Source organism: Archocentrus centrarchus, chromosome 22, assembly GCF_007364275.1.
Source record: "Archocentrus centrarchus isolate MPI-CPG fArcCen1 chromosome 22, fArcCen1, whole genome shotgun sequence".
Lineage (NCBI taxonomy): Eukaryota > Metazoa > Chordata > Actinopteri > Cichliformes > Cichlidae > Archocentrus > Archocentrus centrarchus.
This window is the reverse complement of record NC_044367.1, coordinates 5,718,736-5,739,944: the sequence shown is the minus strand read 5'-3', so window position 1 is coordinate 5,739,944 and position 21,209 is coordinate 5,718,736. Positions and strand designations below refer to the sequence as shown.

The window sequence follows — 21,209 nt, the reverse complement described above, 5'->3', positions numbered from 1 at the left end:
GTCTCTATATGCTGGAGGAAGCATTTAAAATGAAGACACTCATCTTCATTTACAAATTTATACACTCAAAATGTTATTTACTTCATGGTGACAGGTTTGCTTGTGTGTGTGTGTGTGTGTGGGCACGTGTGTGTGTGCAAGACAGGTCTGCCTGTTCTGAGGTGGCGACAGCAGTGATAGAGTGAGATGAAAAGAGCTTCAGTTTAATTAAAGATGAAGATAAATGTGCTCTAAACACAGACACAGTTTTTAAATGCTCTATTTGAATCTACACATACACATAAAAGACATAATGAAATGCATACCGTATAAGTGATACTGCGTAATGCACACGCTCCGAGGCAAATTCCCAAACATGCTTGATGCCTCGCTGGCTGACAGCTCAGAAACACACACACACACTCCACTCGACCGATCTTTAACAGCTGACGTAAAAGCAAGCATCCATATTTCACACTGAGATAAAAAAAAAAGAAAACAGACTCGTGGTGATTCTGTTTTTTTAACAATATCGACTGACACATTCACTCACGGAGTGGAATGAACAACGAAGCGATACACACACACACACACACACACGCACGCACACAAAGCATGGACGTGCTGCGAACATGGATTTAGGGAACCTGCTGATTTGTTTGACTGCTTTCTGTCCTCCTTTCTCTTTCTATCTGTTTTATCACTTTTCATTCCTTTCTCTCTTCCAGTCATATATTTTCCACGCCTCTCGCCCGCTCACACACTCCACTGTGCTGCTCTGGAGACCCGAAAATCTCTCCTCTGTTCTCCCCAAATCTCACAACAATGGGGGTCTTTGAACGTTTAGAGCGAGGGCCCTAGACACTGATAAGCCCAGTGTCGAACGTCCAAACGCCAAGGCCAATCCCTAACTCCCAGTGCATTATGGGACTCTGATAAGGACACAATGGAGGAGCACTTTTATCGTGTTTTTCATGCTAATACATCCACTGCTGCTTATTCCTTTTATTGAGGAGATTTCATTTGTTTGGTGTGTTAATGACTCGAACAGAGCTTCAGGTGGTGTGTGTGCGTGCTTGAGGCTAAATCTCATCCATCCGGCAGAAAGGTCCTCGGGGCGAAATAACACCCACACACACACACACACACACACACACACACACACACACACAGTTTAAATAAGCCTTGAGGTTATGTATACTAAGTATGTGTGTGTGAATCTCGAGGTCACTTTGCTTTATGCACGTGCTTGACTTGAACCAAGGCCCTTTTATGTGTGTGTGACATGCAGCTGTACACAGAAGGAAGAAAAAGCAAGACAGCACCAGCATTTTTAAAAGATTTTGTTTTATAAAACTACCCCGGTAATATTTCTAACCATCATAACAAAGAAATGATTGTTCATTAAAGACATTTAAATCTGAATAATTTCTCTATTTTTCCCAATAACTACCTAAACATATTTAGTTCTGGTCAACAACTGTTGAACGCATTGTCATAAACTTACTTTTCATTACCTAACTCCAGTTTATCAAGTAGACAAGGCAGAACTATCTGAAGATCTGAGGATTGGTGCTGATATGTGGAAAGGTTTAACGTTATATTGTCAGGGAGCAATTCTACACAAATGGTCCAGACTAGGGCACAAACTTTTTGAAACAGTAATAATCCAAGTAACTGTCAACCCGCTGAAATGTTTTCCACCTGAGGCTGGCGTTTGTCTTAATGAAGATGGTGCGGAGTAAAATCAGGTACGCAGAGGTGTTACCCTGAGGATACACTGGAATAACCTTGCGGATTCTGTTAGCATTGCTATGGCGTCATTTTAGCATCTACTGTAGCCACAAGTCCAGCCTTGCAGTGATAAAGCTTTCAAGCACTGCTTTAAAGCTTTTTATGGTTCTGTTTTGAGAACTTAAAGTGTTTGGTAAAGGTCGGGGTGTAACGTAACAGGACAGATCCACTATTTAACCAAAGGTTTCTGGCCATTTGGTTCTCTGTTTTGTTGTGCTAAAGGTGACATAGAGCTCCTCCCACAAAACTAAACTGCATTATGAACATCTTTTTGAAGGACACATATTTACCTGTTGCTCCCACTCCTTTTTTTTTGTTTTTTTTTTGAGGCAGTCGATCACAGATGGTGTGCCTTTGTCATCCTTCGTCATTCTGGTAGCTCAAGAAATGAAGGAGAAGCTTCTAACATTGTTATAGTTTTGAAAGTTGGCTACTGTAAGCAGTATTGGTGCTTAAACCGACCATCCCACGAGTAGAACCCCAGTTTCTCCTGAGAGAAACTCTTGTGACCTGAGCCTATGCCACACAGTCAACCTCATTATCTAGACTATGTTGGTCTTTATAAATGGAATTTATTTCATTGGAGAACAAATGAGATCCTTTATTAGAATGCTGTTGTATGGAAACACAGATGATAGACATAGAGGATCATTTATGTTTGAGGCACTTTATACTTGTTTGCTTTGTCAAAATACACATTTACATATGTGAAAGTGAAGCCGGCGTTAATGTGAATTTGAAAGAGAAACATTTGGGTGAAATGGAAGAAGAGAGAACAGCGGCAAGCAAGCGAGGGCGGGGAGGGCGAGAGGATCCTCTTTCTCCACTGAACACTAATATATGAGCCTGCAGCCGTAATAAAAGTATATTTATTATAAATATCCTCCATTCATTTTTCCAGCAGCGTTTACAGCCGGCAGTAAGCAGCCATTTTAATACTGTGGCTCCACTCCCAACATTTCTCAGCTGAAGGACCCTGTTCACATTGAGGGACTGTGTATTTGCTGAAAAAAAAGGGGGAAATAAAAGTCGCCGTTGCTGCTTTATCATTGAGTAAAACAGCCGAGAATAAAGACAGTTCTTGAACAGCTCCTGCAGAGTTCCTCAGCATTACTATAAACCCAAATTCAACTCTGGTGCTCAAGGATATCCTTACTGATGGTTTAGCAAAAATAAAAACATCCCTGTGGGTTCATTTCTATGTTGTTCTCTTAATGAATTGCTCACATATTCTAGCAGACCATAATAACTATTGGGTGAAGCACACATCTTTACTCAAGAATTTGCAGAGTAGTGCTTCAAATGTCTGCATAAAGCAGTCTGCAATTAGCATTCACACGATAAATCACTCAATCAATTAATCGGTGCCACTGAACACATCACGAAGGAAACATTTTGGTGCGTACTGAACCGAAAAGCCTCGTTACACGGCATTCACACCCACCTTCGAATGCGGATTTGATGATAAAGGCCAGGGCTGGGTACTTCATGTTCCCAAAGGGCCACATGAGAAACTGGGACTGCTGTCAATAAAAATGACCTCAGTTCTGCTAAATATTCATTTTATCTCTTTATAAACTGTTACTGGTAAGAGTTGGCTGGTAGTTACAATAAGGCAATGAAAACGTGAACGTTCCTAAACATTTAACATTCCCCAAAACAACTGTGAATAAAATCTGCACGTTGTTGCAAAATTTCAAAGACTTTTTACTTTATACACAGTGCTATTGCTATTCTGCTTGTAGTTTAATTACTTCATCTGCAGCTTTTCAGTTCATTTTTCCTGTTCACTGAGAGGAATCTAGTTTAATGCATTACAGTCAGGTTCAGTGTCTGAGGTGGAAATGCAAAGGTGACAGGCGACAAAGAGGACCTGTATCTGGATTTGTTAAACGTCATCACTGAGAATGTTTGTTCACATTTGAAGGAATATCCAAAGAGAACCAACATCTTCTGAGCAGGTCTCTTTGTGTGTGATCTGTCCTGTTACCTCAACACCCCGACCTCTGTGTTAACTGAAGCTCCAGATTTCCTACAATGTCCTTGATCCGTCTTCTTACTGTTAGCCTGTTAGCATCCCTGGATGCAACAGCTGGCTGCCCCTCCCTGAGCCTGGTTCTGCCCGAGGTTTCCTGTTAAAAGGGAGTTTTTTCTTCCCACTGTTGTCAAGTGTTTGGTCACGGGGGATCGTCTGATTGTTGGCATTTTCCCTGTATCGTTGTAGGGTCTTTACCTTACAATATAAAGCACCTTGACGTGACTGTTGTTGTGATTTGTCGCTATATAAATAAAACTGAATTAAACTGAAATTGAACTGAATAAGGACAAGAGAGTGGAGTGCTAGGTTTCTGGCTAACTTGGTTAGCAAACTATGCATCAGCTGTACAGGTGCAACCAAAACCACATAGCAAGCAGATAACTGCACCAAAAAGCGATAAAAGGCACCAACAGTGCAAACATGGTTGAGAGGTCCAGTCGAGTGACGCTTTCAATAAAAGCAGCCGCATCTCTAAGTGTAACTAAATTCACACAGGTGAGGTTTTTTTTTTAGCTCTCATAGAGAAAAAGATGAGAGGAGGGAAAAGAAGGTGTTATAAGGGACTGCACTGGAATCAATATTAATTCAACATCAGCCACACTGATTAAAAAACAACAAGACTGACAACTTTCACACTGCAGGAGACAAACACTGTGTGTGCATGTGTGTGTGTGTGTGTGTGCGCACTGCAAATGACATCATTAAAGCACCTCTAGCATTAAAGATGAGTCACAACATTATCAATACACACTGAAGAACTAGAACCGGTGCGCATGTATACGTGTGTGTTTGTGTGTTTGCAGACCAGCCTTTTATTTGTCTGTAATTTACTAGAAATGGGAAAGTGTGTGTTTGTCTGCTACCCACGTATTTTTACTGTTTTCTGTGTGCTCTGTGAAAAAAACTGTGTGTGTGTGTGTGTGTGTGTGTGTGTGTGTGTGTGTGTGTGTGTGTGTGTGTGTGTGTGTGTGTGTGTGTGTGTGAGAGAGAGAGAGAGAGAGTCTACAGGGCAATTAATTGAGCAGCGATTGGAATGCGTCGCTGCAGCCCTTTGTGAGCCCCTACAGGGCTTTAAATGCAAACACACAAATGCAAAAAGCACACACACACACACACACACACACACTGAATTGCTATAATACATAGAAAAACATTGAGCCACGTCACAACACACAAACACACACACACACACACAGTGGTGTTCCCTCAGGATCTCCACATTCAGCTGCTGTGACCTTGACAAGAACAACAGAAACGGCTGCTCTCGCTCTCTCTCCTCTTTAACTTCTATTAATGTCTCTCTTCCTCTGTCTCTCCTCCTCAGTCTCCCTCTCTTTATTCCCCATTTCTTTTTTCTTTTTGTCTTGACTTCTTCATCTCACATTCTCTTTTGCAGTCTGATGCTGTTTCTGTCCTCCAGTCATTCCCTGCATGTCTGTCTGTAACCTAGTGGTAAATGATTTAATGTATATTTTCCACTTAGGTCTGCTTAGGTTAGTGCGTCTCCTCCAAAATGTAAGTAACATTAGGGGCTATTATACTGGACAACAGATGTTACCGAGACCTAACTGCATGCTAGCTGAATGAAAGATGTACATACAGCTACTGTGGAGAACACCGCTGCCTGATCCCACCTGATACAGAAATCAGTTTGGTGACCGCAACCCCCCCAAAAATTTCATAAGCAGAAGGAATTGGATTGATGGTTGACACAGCTTCTGGGTTTGAAGAATTAAACAAATACAAAAGAGTCCAAAACCTGCATTCTTTCAGCTGGCAGAAGTGCTTTAAACCTGCACTCCTCCTAAAAGCCAGCAGAGGGCAACTCCTCTGGCTTTCGCAAAAAGAAGACCAATACTACACGAGTCTATGGGAACAGCCCCCAGCTTCTATGATCTATGACAGCAAACACTTTCCTTTGAGTTCATTGTTTCAGTTGTTTCAGCAATTATGGCCGTATTAGAATGAGTAAAGCAGAGTCTGCTTGGGATGTGCCAAGTTTCACAGTCAGATTAGATCTGATACATTTACGCTTCAGAAACTACTGCAAGCTGAACTTTGTTAAGCCAGAGCTTTGAAAGACTTGGTTTACAGACTTGAAAACACAATGCATCACCCTCAAAAGAAGCAATCTTGTTAATGTGCTTGTCTAAACCAATGGATTTTAAACTTTTTGTGCCCTAGGTACACTACGGGTAGGCCAAACTATTCTCATATTTGCACAAAATAGTCTCTGTGCCATCTGATCTTAACGAGGTTTAACAGCTGTTCAAGCTCAAAAACTTTACAATTAATTAAATAATTCTAACAGCAAACAAAAAGAAGCTAAAGACTAACCAGTATTTTATCTTGCAGGACGTTTTTCCAGCTATGCCATTATGGTTATGGTACTGAAGCCCCTTATATTATTATTTCCATAATTATACTGTAGAAATAATACATAAACATACAGACATACAGAAAAAAAATAAAATCCCAGGCTGTTGCTTCAAGTACAGTCCTCAAGTAAATGCACTTGTTTCCTTGCCACCTCTGCAGTAAACACACACACACACAAACTGCGCAGAGCTGACAGCAGCTCCCTGAGCGGAGTTTTCAAGGACTCATCAGCTACTGTCTCTTACACATCCACGCTCGTTTCTGCACACACACACACACACACACACACACACACACACACACACACACACACACACACACACACACACACACACACACACACACACACACAATACCTGATCACAAAGGTACACATACACACAAAGCGCAAACACTTGGATGCATCCCAGTAGAAACATGCAAAAAATACACACAGGTGAAAAAAAAAAACCACAGTGTAACATACACACACACACTGCTATCAGCAGAGCAGAGCGAAGTCTCAGGGCTGCGACTCCTCTGTCTGTTCTGTTAGTGAGTTTTAATATTCAAAACCTCTCAGGAAGCCTCCAAACTGAACATGAAACAGCCAGTAAAACACAGCACTTGACATAAACTCAGAGGGGTTTTGCAAAAGCACTTAGCACTTTCAGGACTGCGCATAATAATGGCAGATATGTCCACAAACCTCACGACAACATTTTTTTTTCTTAACAGATCTGACTCTTAAAAATGTAACATTTTTCTTTGCACAGAAAGCTGGAAGAGCCAGCAGCGTCTCACCTGCATCTCCTCCCATTCACTTACATAAAGAACTACACTCACCAGACACTTTATTCATCTAGCATTAGGTCAGAGCCCCTTTTGCCTTCAGAATTGTTTTAATTCTTCTTGGTTTAGAGTCAATAAGATGCCGGAGACATTCCTCAGAGATTTTAGTCCATATTGACATGATAGTATCACACAGTTGCTGCAGATTTGTCGGCTGCACATCCGTGATGGGAATCTCCTGTTCCACCTCATCCTAAAGGTGCTCTGTTGGACAGAATTGGACTTGTGAGTGTGGAGGCCATTCGAGTACAGTGAATTCACTGTCATTTTCAAGAAACCACTCTAAGATGATTTGAGCTTTGTGGGATAGCATGTTATCCTGTTGGAAATAGCCAAGGGAAGATGGGTACTCTAAGGGATGGACATGGTCAGCAATGATACTCATGTATGCTATAACATTTAAGCAGCGCTCAGTTGGTACTAAGAAGCCTAAGGTAAAATATTCCCCTACATCATTACAACACAGCCACCAGCCTGAACCACTGGCAGGATGGAGCCCTGGTTTCATGTTTTATGCCAAATTCTGATACCATCCCAATGTCACAGCAGAAATTGAAAGTGATTAGACGAGACAACACTGTTTCAGTCTTCTATAATTCAATTTTGGTGAGCCTGTGTGGATTCTATCCTCAGAAAGGCCGCTCACTGCATGTTTTCTCAGAGGATCAGCAGTTTCAGAAATGCTCACGGCAGCCCGTCTGGCACAAACAACCGTGTCATTTTCAAAGTTACTTCCATCGCGTTTCTTCTCCTTTCTGATGCTTGGTTTGGACTTCCGTAGGTTGTTTTGACCATGTGATTGGCTGATCAGATATTTGCGTTAAACAGCAGTTGAACAGGGGTACCTAACAAAGTGGGCGCGGTGCACACTTTCTTTAAATAGTTGATAGCTGAAACAATCTCTGACCACATGAGAATCAAGCAACTCTTGATTTTACAGCAGTCTTTGATAAGATCATAATTTAGTGCACTATTTTTATTCATTACCATGAACACACACTTTATTTTATTCAGTCCGACTATTCCACTATGTACTCACAAAGACTGAAATATGAATATGAATATGAATGAAAATATGCTCCAGCAGCTGCAATTTCCTGTTGTTTGTTTGCTTAAAAGTATAGTGCTCAGCTCTTTTGGAGCACAACTGGGAACCCTTTAAAATGAATCATACTGGGAGCTCTTATAAAGCTCTTCAGTGCATATATACTGCAGGGTCACTGGTATCTAAAGACCACTGGCTGGATTCAAATGACAGTCTCGATTTTTAGGAAGCTGAGAAATAATTTCTCCCTTTTTGATCTTTATTTTGATATTGTTGTTTACAATTTTGTTTTCTTACTTTGGCTTCCTGTGCGTTGGAGCTGAGATAGCTTTGTAATTTTTGTATAGTATAAATATGTGTAAATATGTTTGTTTATAACGCACGTCTGCCAAGGTCAACAAAGTAAATATTAACATCGTCATACTTGCAATTTGAATATAATATGGCGTACTATGAAAGATACCCCAGTGGCGACACTCTAAAGCACATGAAATTAAAAAATAGCCCTTCCTCCGTCACTGAGGAGAAGCTGAAGTTTCAGGTGATGCACCATTTCTCACTGACGGCGGTGATAGCTGCCTCTGTATCTGCAAAACAACTGGGAGCGGTGGCTGCCGTCGCCTTTTGACTACATTTGATTATGTATGAGTTGTCTATTAGATAGGGATTTAGGGAACACGAGCTATACTGTATATCTGGATATGATCTGAGGACAATCTGTGGGCTTCAAACAGAGAGGGAGATGCCGGCTGACGGAGAGGCTTCACTATCTGAAATGACTGTTTGTTTTCAATTTCACATTCCAGCTGATTTCCTCTGGATTGGGGCACAGAGAGGTTATTACCAACACAGATGAGCCTGCCAGGACTGAAGCAAGTTGGTGTGTTTGTGTGTGTGTGCAGAGTGTTTTATGTGTCATATCACTGAAATGAGGTTTGTGTATAGCTGGAAACACGCAGCATGTATGGTGTCCTGAACACGATGCGGATGCTCCGCATGCTCGTTTGAAGTTGTGTAACTGTATATAGGTACTGTGTTGCTAAATATAAAGAGCAAATTCCGCATTCCTCGGTTGTATATTCACGTTTTTCTTTATAGAGAAACAGGCTTTGCACGCACTTCGTCACTGCTGTGTGTGTGTGTGTGTGTGTGTGTGTGTGTGTGTGTGTGTGTGCTGGGTTGTGACAGCTCGTCTCAGATGTTCAAATTAGTTTAACTTTGACAAAAGCGGCACTAACCTCTGCGTGCGCAGCCAATTGCTTCTGACCATCGGCCTGAAAGATGGCCAAAAAATTAATGAGCTGTGTTTTTGAATTTCCAGAAGTTCCCTAAAACAAATTAGCCTGACAAGACCAGACAAGACAAAAAAAAAAAAATATTAACGCATCAAAACATCAAGTCAGCAACCATCTACCGTAACAGTTTAAGCACAAGATTGATCCACAGTGGAACAGAGAGAGATCCGTGTTTGTCCACCGTGATGTAAATACACGAACAATCTTGAGAAATGCCAGATCACAAATTTCTTATCCAATTATTTTTTATTAATTACCAGCTTGATCAAATATCACACTGCCGCTGGCTCTTATCCTGCTAACAATCAAGAGGGATAAAAGTCGTGTGGATGTTTAAAACTGCGGGAATGTCCTGGAAGGTCTTAGTGTGTACAGCAAGTTCACACAATCAAAAATGAAGTCAGAGACTCAATTAAGTACCCAGAAGTGTTGGTATTTAACTTGTTTGTACTGGAAACAACAAACCACCAACAATATGTCATAATTATTAAACTGCATGCATTAATATTCTTATGATAACAGCAGCTCAAATGACAGCTATCAGCTTATTGTTTTGGCTGTGGAAACCTTATTTCACTCTTTAAAATATCTGTCCAGAGGCAGAGAGATGATCAATTCTTTCAGTGCATGAAAAACAGGATTTTCATCAGTTAGCAGCTCTGTGAATTGCTGCAGATGTGCGGCTTAACAGCTGTTTACAGGAATTTGCAGGCTGTCGGGAATTGAAGGAGACGCCTTGCAGTTTGAACATGTACGAGAAAATGTCGTGAGCAATACAAATGCAAATCAGGATGGTAGGAGGGCACTGCCCCAAAAGTTACCTTTTCCCAAAAATGGTATATGTCTCCACTATAAATTGTTCTCGTTAATACACCCAACTTAGTGTATTTATACTAGTTATACAGTAATTATAAACTGTAGCCTGAAAAAATTGTCCCTGTAAATAACCCGGCTATGACAAATTACCTTATTTGCCTGTAGTAATGGTTTAAAAATGTAATTCATTTTATTAAAAACAAAAACAAACAAACAAAAAAAAACCCCAGTATGATTTATTTCAGCTATTTATTTTAATTAAGGTTTGTAAATCTTTTTAGGAGTAAAGTTGAAGCACATAAACGTCCGTGTGGGCAAACTACACGAGAGGACAGCTGCCTTTGAAGCACTGAACTGTGGCTCCAGTGTGGAGGAGGATGAGAGGAAAGGCCTGGAAAAAAAAAAATAAACACAGGCCTAAAATTGTTGTAAGAACGTTCGATTACAACATTTACATTATCATTAAGGGAGGCAGAGGAATAACCTAATGCAAGAGACGCGGCCGAGCCTGCGGCAGCAGAGACATGAAAGAGGGGGAGAGGAGCGCTCGCTGCTTCAGCAGAAGAAGAGCTCATTTACACGAGACTTTTCTGGCATTTATGTTATAGGTAAAATGTTAATGCTTTGAAAAAAAATAGGCTACATGCAATCTGCTGCACAAAATGTAAATTAATGTGTTCTCTGATCAATTTACATTTTGTTTTCAGTCTGCTTTCTTCACAAAGATACAACTGCTTCTTTTTCAAGGTCCAAGAATGAGATCGCAGGTACAAGTGGTGGAAATGAGCTTCCTCAGAAAGGTGGCTGGCCTCTCCCTTGGAGAGAGGGTGAGGAGTGCAGTCATTTGGGAGGAGCTCAGAGTAGAGCCGCTTCTCCTCCACATTGAAAGGAGCCAGTTGAGGTAGTTTGTGAATCTGACTGGGATGCCTCCTGGGTGCCTCTTTGGGGAGGTGTTCCAGGCATGTCCCACTAGAAGGAGGCCCCGGGGCAGACCCAGGACACACTGGAATGATCATATCTGCACCCACAACCAGGAAGGAATTAATTGGATGGATGGATGGATGGATGGATGGATGGACTAATGGATGGATAGGAATTCTCTTGATTTGAAGTGACAACTTTCTTGTCATTAAACATGGGGCATTGTTTTTCTATTCTACCAGTTGTATTTAGACCTGTTTGCAGAAAGGCAGTGTACTAGGTGTACTTGTGAAGGGACATCAAAACTATTAAGTGCAATGAGGAGGACAGCACAATGACTGGACACACTAAAAGCTACCAGTGGTTAATATTTCCCATGCAAGTGCTTTAATTTTCTTCACAATAAAGTAGGTAAAGGTTAGCCCATTAGATGACAATGAATATATAAAGCATATGACATGAAATGACTTTGGTAAAAGTAGAAGTACTGATTTAACTTCTTTACTCAAGTAAAAGTGAAAAAGTAGAGGCTCTGAAATGTACTTAAAGTAAGAAAGTAAAAAGTAGCTCTTTGCGCTACTTTTCTACCAGCTATTTTTGTGCAAAACTAACTGAACCTCATGCTACATTAATATAATAATAATGACTTTGCCTCATTACCTAAACAGAAACATGAGTACAGTCAGTGGTTAAAGTGGGATTCAGCAGGTGGGGGAACCCTAGGATTGGTCATAGTGGTTCAGTGGGGGCAAAAACTCACAACTCACAATAATTTCTATTGTGCGCTCCAGTAATTTTCTGTGTGTACAGGCTGTGATCAGCTGACCTGTGCTGCTGCTGCTGCTTTGAGGTTTACTGCTCTTTACACAACTGGATTCAACAAGATGTGAGCAGATGTTTCACAAGCTATCTTAGCTGATTTCCATTCCCTACTGTTTATGCTGTCTTTATACTAGAAGGTTAATGAATCTGAGCATCATCAGCTTAAATTCAGATTGATCTCTGCTACACTTGATGTAACTCTGACCATGAACACCACAGCCACTGTGCACCAGTCCACAAAACAACTTCACTGTAACTTCACCACAGCACAGCAAGCTAACCTCTTTATCCTGCATCAAACTGCAATATTTTCTTGCAACCTTTGAATAACACAAAGTCAGTGTACCTCACTTTGCTTTGCAGCATGTTTCACAATCTGAAAAAAACATAACTTCACATCATATACAGATCCAATATCCGACTTAAAAAGTGAGGACATTGCATGTTAGCTTTAACTGTCCACATCATCAAATGTCACTGAGCAGTCCTTACCTTAAATATAACCTCTCTTCTTCCTCTCCTGTCCTGTTTTTCTTCCATCTTTCTCCATCTCTGACTGAAACCATCGCTCACTCTTTTCTCTCCCTGGGAAATACAGCAGCTGTAACTTTAGCTAGCAGACACACTGTGCGACAAACTGCACAGAAACAGTTTGTGTGTTTGCTGATATTTGTTGAGCTGATAGAAATGTTGTATTTTTAATTATCTGACACTTAAAAAATATTACTCCCTTTGTGCTAACTCCTCTTCTGTAGCACTAGCTAGATGATAGACAAAACTTATGGACATCTGCACCAAAAGGGCCACTCCGGATCATTCCAGCCCACTTTATCCCCTGAGTATATAAATGATGCACAAATGATATGTTTTTGCCTCTTTCATCCCTTTGTACAAGATAAAAAAAAAAAAACTTCCTGCATAGTACAATGACAGATCTATCAACCAATTGTGAGTGATTTATTGATTTCCCAAGCCTGTGATATATTGAGAAACTTACCAACCATTCATGAGTGACTTTTCTTGATAGGTTCTTCCACACCACCACAGCTCCTGATGTTAGAATCAGGAATCACAACCAATCCTTTTTAACTACTACATTATTATATTATTCATTTTCAGTATTCTTGTAGTAAAGCTAAAAACATTTTGACAGTGTGGTGTAAAAGCCTTGAATACAAACCCAATTCCAAAAATGTTGTGACAGTGTTTAAAATGTAATTTTGCTATTTCATGAAAAAAAATTAGCTTGTTGTGATGGGGTAACAAAAGGCTCTAAGTAGTAACAGAGGAGGAACATTTTGCAACTAATTAAGTTAACTGGCAACAGGTCAGTAACATGGCTGGGCATAAAAAGCACATCTTAGAGACGAAAAGTGTCTCAGAAGTAAAGCTGGACTGAGGGGGTGCATCAGTGCCTATGGAATTGGAAGCTTGCACATCTAGAAAGGCACCAATCAGTGCTGAAAGGTATATATACTGGCTATAGAACAACAAATGCTCCCAATTAGATGATGCAATTTTCAGGGAAGGTCTTGCATGTTTCAGCAAGACAATGCTAAACCTCATACTGCATGTATTAAAACAGCATGGCTTCTTAGTAGAAATGTTTGGGAGTCTGGTCCAGAACTGGCCTGCCTGCAGTGCAGACCTTTTACCAACTAAAAACCTTTGGCACATCATGAAAAGAAAACGCAACAAAAGCCCAGGGAACAGCTAGAATCCTAGATCCCTGGAATGGGACAGCATTCCCCCACCAAAAAGTCCAGCAATTGGTCTCCTCAGTTCCTAGATATTCATGTTGTTAAACATTTCATATGTTTTCTATGTTCTATTGTGAATAAAATATGGGTTTATGGTACTTTTAAATTGTTGCATTGTTTTTATTTACATACCATAAGGGTATGTAAATAATGTGTGTGTTTATGTACAAGAAGGATGTGCTGGATTTCACACAGTGTGTGTGCTTGATGTTTAATATTCTTCTTGATCTTATATGTCTGTGTTTCTATATGTGAAACTGTATACGTGTGGTTGTGTGTATGTATAGGTATTTGTGTGTGTCTCCCAGTTAGACAAGTCATTATTCTTGGCTGACAGAGCACTCAGCTCTCGGTCCTCTGCTAGGTAATTATTTCTCCTTTAGATAAAAAAAAAATATATATATCATCTTTAATTTCTCTGCCTTGCCATTGTGTAGACTGTGATTCTTTCTACACCGGCATGCTGGGTCCACCGCCCCGCTCCCTGCCTGCTTGCTGCTGGCCGGCTACAAGCGGTGAGAGATGATGATGGTAGAGCAGACATTCAGCTGAGAATGAAAGATGGTTAAATGGTTCAAGGGTGCAAGTTTGTGCGGGGATACACAAACATATGCACATGCACACTTCAGACTTAAACATGAATGTATATGAAGACTAAAAGGCATTATATGTGGATACAGATACAGAAGGGTATACTTTAAATGCAAGCTCTCAATAAAGGCATCTTAGCACACTTGTTAATGGTCAGAATACATGTAAGAAGGGGCTGGAAGGAAAGTAAAGTTCCTGTTTGTTGACTGCTTTGATGTTTTTTTTCCTTTTAATTAAAAATATATATAAATAAGAAAAAAATCTTTAAATTGCTACAGTGTATCAGCAGTGATGTTAAAGGAATCTAAAGAGAGTCTGAGAAAATAAAAAGGAGAAAAAAAATGACTATGAGATCACTCTGACAACTCTGACAAGCAGCTGTTTAAATGATGATGAATCACATCTATGACAAGCACACAGACACACACCATACCCTGTCTACCAAACACCACCGAGACACAGCTTCCACCTGATTCATCAAATCACACACACACACACACACACACACACACACACACACACACACACACACACACACACACACACACACACACACACACACACACACACACAGCCCTGGTCCCTGATGTGTGCTGCATTTGTTTTATGCCCCATCTGCTCTCTCTCCCTACTGTGCCATTACAGTTAAACTACATCACAGTTCTACGGATGCAGACGGGGGACAAAAAGGACATTCAGCAGCAGTGCTGTTAAACTAGTTTCACTGAGGTAGCTGCTGCAAATCCAAGAGTCAACCAAAACATCTTCAATGATGTTAGGAAAGCAAAACATACTTTTCCAAATAGAAAAGTATGTTTGTGTGTATATGTCCAGCTCTCCTAGAGTAACTGCCTGTCTCCTAGAATCTCCTCGATGCTCTTGAGACTGTGCTGGGAGACACAGCAAACCTGGCAATGGTATGTATTAATGTGCCATTCTGGAGGAGTTGGACTACCTGTGCAACCTCAGTGTATATATACTGCTCAAAATTAAAGGAACAGTCATCAAGTAAGTTAAACTTCTGGGATATAGTTAAGTAGCAGAGGGGGTTGTTAATCAGTTTCAGCTGCATTGGTGTTAATGACGTTAACAACAGGTGCACTAGAGGGGCAACAATGAGACAATCCCCAAAACAGGAATGGTTTTACAGGTGGAGGCTACTGACATTTTTGCCTCATTTTTTCTGGCTGTTTCTGTGTTTGGCTAGGGTCAGTGTCACTACTGGTAGCATGAGGGGATGCCTGGACCCTACAGAGGTTGCACAGGTAGTCCAAATCCTCTGCACATCAGTACATGCCGTTGCTGGAAGGTTTCCTGTGTCTTCCAGCACAGTCTCAAGAGCATGGAGGAAATTCCAGAAGACAGGCAGTTACTCTAGGAGAGCTGGAAAGGGCTGTAATCCATCAACAAGACTGGTATCTGCTCCTTTGTCTAAGGCGGAACGGGATGAGCACTGGCAGAGCTACAAAATGAATTCCAGCAGGCAACTGATGTTTATGTCTCTGTGTTCTGTCCTCAACAAAGCGCCTTGCTCTTGTGTCGACAGGCAGCTAAACTCCACTCCAATAACCACACTGACAAGAGGATCCATTCTTCTCTCTTTACTGAAGGCATTGGCAGTAGGGTAAAACTAAGAAAGAAATCAACATAATACGGTCACATTTACATTCCAAACTAATTACATATACATAACTGCAATAATTAAAGACTCACTTGTGATTAAATATGAACATTGTGTATAATACCAACTGAATGTATTGCTATTAGGAAAATAACTAAGCCAGAACTAATTCTGTAGTAAAATAAAATATATCCGTAGCCAACATGAGGAAAACTAGCATGTGGTAAATCAGCCTGCTAAATACAATTGGTCATTCGCATAACTACACAAAATGCTTGACTATTTACAAAAATAAGAATCAGGAATGAATATTTCACATACCGACGATGCCATCTAAGACCAAATACAGCGGATATTTACAGATGAAACCCTGGGATGACAACCATGCTTTCTTCCTCCATTGCTTAATCCTGTCTCACACTGATGACATCATAAACACCGGCCAGTTCACATTCTATAAACCATGCATACCTAACCTGGACAGTAGGGGGCACCAATACACAAAACGAACTTTCAGTACACATTGTCTATGGAACATTACACTCTGACCAAATGATTAGAAACAGATTTATAAGGGTTGCTTGAGGGCCTGAAGTTCTCTAGTGAGCCCTGTGCTCACTGCCCAACACAGTGGAGCTCGATTGGCATTTGCTATAGAATACCAGAATTGGCAACCCTCTAAGACCATTTCTCTTCTGTGAAAGGGTCTGGAAAAAGCATGGAGGGAGTTAAAGGCACAGAAAAAAATAAGAGCTACAACTGAATGGGGAGACAAGAATAACCTGACACAAATAAAGGGGGAACCATGCAATCAAGGGAACAGGACACAGAGACAAGGCAGACACGGGGACACAGAGTAAAGACTAGAACAGACTGGACCTTAAAGGAAACTAATATCATCTAATGAGGAACCAAGAACTAGAAGCAAATATGACAAACTCAGAAGCACCAGGAAATAATGTCATACAGAAAGGATTCAATGTAAAGCTTGAAAATAAATTCAAAAATCCAAAAGAATAAATCTTGAAGCTACAAAACTCAAAACTCCGGGTCCAAGATCCAGGAACCATGACAGTAGAGAACATTATGCTGTCCCTAACATTACTCAGCATGACCGGGTTGGTGGTGGGTCACTGATGATCTGAGGAGGGATATCCATGGAGGGAAGTACAGACCTCTACAGACTAGGCAAAGACACCCTGACTGCCATTAGACATTTAGATGAAATCCTTGGAGCCATTGTGAGACCCTTTGATGGTGCAGTGGATCCTGCGTTCCTTCTGGTGCATGACAATGCCCAACTTCATATGAGACTACGCAGGCAGTTCCTAGAGAATGAAGGGATTCATACCATTGACTGGCCCTCACACTTGCCTGACCCAAATCCCATAAAACACCTTTGGAAAATTATATCATGGTCCATCCGCTCCTGCCAGGTGGCAACTCAGACTGTCCAGAAGCTCAGTAATGGCCTGGTCCAGATCTGGGAGGAGATCCTCTAGGACACCATCGTCTCATCTTCTAAGACTCCATCGTCTCATTAGGAGCCCCGATGTTGTCAGGCATGCATACAGGCACGTTGGCGCCATACAAACTACTTTTGAGTTGCCGCAATTTTGGCAAAATGGATTAGCCTGCCGCATCTGTTTTTTTCACTTTGATTTTTGGGATGGCTTTGAATTCAGCCCTCTATAGGTTGAAAATTTTCATTTCCATCAAATGATATGACATCCTTGCACTCCTAACACATTATCCGGTCCATATCAGTATACATATCCAGGATGATTTTTTTTTCACACTGAGATCTGATGTGTTTTCAAAGTGTCCCTTTAATTTTTTGGAGCAGTGTATTTGATACTTGCAAATGTGAACACTGCTCTACCCTCCATCCCCACCACCGGTATCACTGAAACCAATGAGCTCATATACGCCACAGTCACAGGATTCCTAGAAGCACTTGGGTATCAGATCAAGGATGCATGCAGAGAAAGCCCCACATGGAGGCTGGAAGTCAAAATCAGGGAAGCCTGGAAGAATGTCAGTTGGTTGACTGAGGTGCACAACGGCGTCGTGAGAGACAGGTCCTAGATGAAAAAGAGGAACAACAAGATGTCCATAAATGAAGCTCTAGAAACTACCAAAGAAAGACTCACAGCTCTGGCCACTAGGCTGAAGACATATACCAGAGAAGCATAGGCCAAGAGAGTAAATGACCTGTTCTCCAAAGATCCATCCAGGGTACTCTCAGCTCCAGAGGAGAAAATAGCACAAGAGCAGACCCACCCAGAGCTGAAACGGAGCAATACTTGAAGAACATCAGGAAGAAAGGGGTATCACCCAACACCAACACCAAGTGGCTGGTGGACCTGAGAGCAGACCAAAGCAACCTCCCAGAGCAAGAGCCAGGCAACATCGTCAAGGCAGACATGAAGAGCTGGACAGCACCAGGACCTGACATGATCCACGCCTACTGGCTGAAAAAGCTAGGAGCACTCCATGATAAGGGAGCTGCTAATAACAGGTCCTCATCCAGACTGGCTAACACAGGGCAGAACAATCCTGATCACGATTGATCCCCACAACGGTATGACACCATGAAATTACCAGCCGATTACCTGCCTCTTCAGAACACAGAAGCTCTTTTCAGACATTGTAACAAACTAACCACTGTAACAGCTGAGTAGACAAATGAACACAGCTCAGAAAAGCATTGGAAATAACACCAGAGGGCTATAGCACAATCAGAAACTCAATGGGACTGTGGCAGACAACACTGGAGGCCAACTCTAAGGCAACTGGACAAGTTACCATCAAGTTCGGAATACACCAAGGTAATGCCAATAGGACCCAAGATGCAGACTGTGCAAAGGTGCCCTGGAGACTATCCACCACACAGTAGAAGGATGTAAGATGAAAGCTGGGACCACATACACTAAAGGCACAACTAAGTAGCTGGGATAGTGTACAGGAATATCGAGAAGACTAGAAGTCCCCAAATCCCAATGGGAGACACCACCAAAGGTGTTTGAGAACAACAGGACAAAAGTCCTGCGAGACTTCAAGTTCGAAACAGACAAGCAGCTGCTGGCCAACCAACCAGAAATAGAGGTGGTTGACAAGGAGCAGAATACTGAGGTTGTGATACACAGCAACATCAGGAAGGAGCTCAAAAAATAGAGAAGTACCAGCGGCTGAAGTGACAACTGGAGCAAAAGTGGCCACAGTGGTAATAGGAGCATTAGCAGCTGTAACCCAGAAGCTTGAAGAGTGACTCCAGCAGACTCCAAACACATCAAAGGTCACTGCATACCTAGAAACAACTAGGACACTGTGCAGAACCATTAAGCTCCCAGGCGTCTGGTAAAGGACTTTTGAAAGAAAAAGAACACAAAATACTAATGTTTGTAAGCTGGTGCTATTGTGTCATACACCTTCAACAGCTCAGAAACAGTGAATTTAAACTTCCACACAGGAGAAGGATAACCTACTGTTACTGTGGGGTGTTTCTTCAATGAGACCATATACAGGCGCTTCTCTATAAACTTATTTTAAATTTTAACACTCAAATACGTGCTTTTTAAGGTAGCACTGCTATCACCTCTGCGACAGAAAATGCACCCAGATCTCTGGAAAATCACCTCAGGCCTCTCACAGTCACATCCACTGTCCTTTTCAATTCTTCCTCCATGGGCTATGTGACATTAAAGATTAATGTTTGGGACCAGTGCCTCTTTTTCTCTGGTAAGAAAGTGAAAATGTTCACTAACACTAACAATAGGTCACCTACAGCTGACCAGATACTGAAATCAAACATTCTGTTATCCGTTGGAACTGGCTGATACGATTTGAAAACACGTACCTCTGGATTATCTTATTGCAGAAAAAAAGGAAACAGCAACCTTCAGTCCAATAGGGGTGTGGTCACTCAGGCTGAGATAGCTTTTTTAAATAAATACTATAACTCGTTTATCAATACAATGACCAGTTTCCCCCTCACTGCTGTTTATTTCTTTGTATTTATCACCATTGTTCTTTTTGCACAATAAAAAAATGTGACATTTGGGGGTGGAATACCAAACGGTTGTTAAGTACTGGGTGGAATAGATGTGATGCGTTATTCCAAAGTGTCCACTAGTGAAATGGGGGATTTGGGCTATGATATTCAAACCAGCAGAGTGGCAGAATCTGAGGTCTGTGACCACAGTCCTCAAAAAAACTAAGATACTGTGCAGGGACCTCAAACTGCCACACCTGTGCCAGAGGATGCAAGATTGAGAAGAAGACAAACAAACAGACACACCTCCCACAGTGATGTGAGAGGGAGACTTTTTTAAAAACATGTTATAGTATGCTGAAAATAAAACAGAAATAATGCATCATACCATCATATTTGTCATCAGCATAGTTGTCCGATGTTCAGAGTTGAAGAAAAACCTTTTTGTGTCTTTCCCTCTCTATCTGCAGGCCGTACAGGGCTGATATGACCTGAGAAGGCCAGTGATTTGCAGTAATTGCAGAGACCATTTCTCTTCTGTGATTTTAATTCACACTTCTGGCACAAATTACCCCATAGCTGCAGACAGCTTATCTGATAACACTAATCCTGGACCAATCAAACTCCTGACAATTGTGAGCAGTAATTCTATTTTCACGTCTGATTTCTTAAACCATTTTTTTTTTCCCTTTGAGATGGGAGATTTCTGGCTACATCCTCTCTTGAAAGAAAAAGTCTTAAGAGAGAAGCTTTTGAAACATTTTTAGCCACAACTGTGGTTTTTCTAAGCTGGGCAAAATTAAGCTCATTACACCTATCGAGTTGTTGGTGATTATTTCATTATCAACAGAATGCATTTCAGAAAAATCAAGAAGCTGAGCTCGAATTTATCGGTGACATAATTCCAGAGGGTCTCACGAGCAGCTTTAAGTTTGGAAATTTAATCTAGTTTTTTAAATATATTTATTAATATTTTGAATGCAGCAATTTTGTAAAACAAGCAGCTAACCTGAATATTATGAACTGAAGTTTAAGATAAAAATTAAACCAAGAAAATTCCACTCCAATTCACTGAGCTGAGCCCTTGACCACTGACTACAGGGCGCATGTAGAGGAGTCAGTTTCTCATTGAGAAAATTTTAGTGGCGCTTGTTTAGGAGAAATCCATGAACTACAGATGAAATTTAGAGTAAAATCTCCTCCAATTACGTGCATCTGGTTGTACAGTTTTTTCAGCTCCTCCCTGGACAGTTAGAGGACAATTTTTAATGAAAATTTAAACATGATGAGAAGGACTGAGGAATCATTAGGATAAACACAGCT

The 21,209-nt window shown here is 41.1% G+C and overlaps 1 protein-coding gene across 1 annotated transcript in view; it reads right to left on the bottom strand.

Moving 5' to 3' along the window:
* Positions 1–21,209, bottom strand: part of npas3 (neuronal PAS domain protein 3) — a 372,546-nt gene that overhangs the window by 78,484 nt on the left and 272,853 nt on the right. The window lies entirely within an intron of this gene.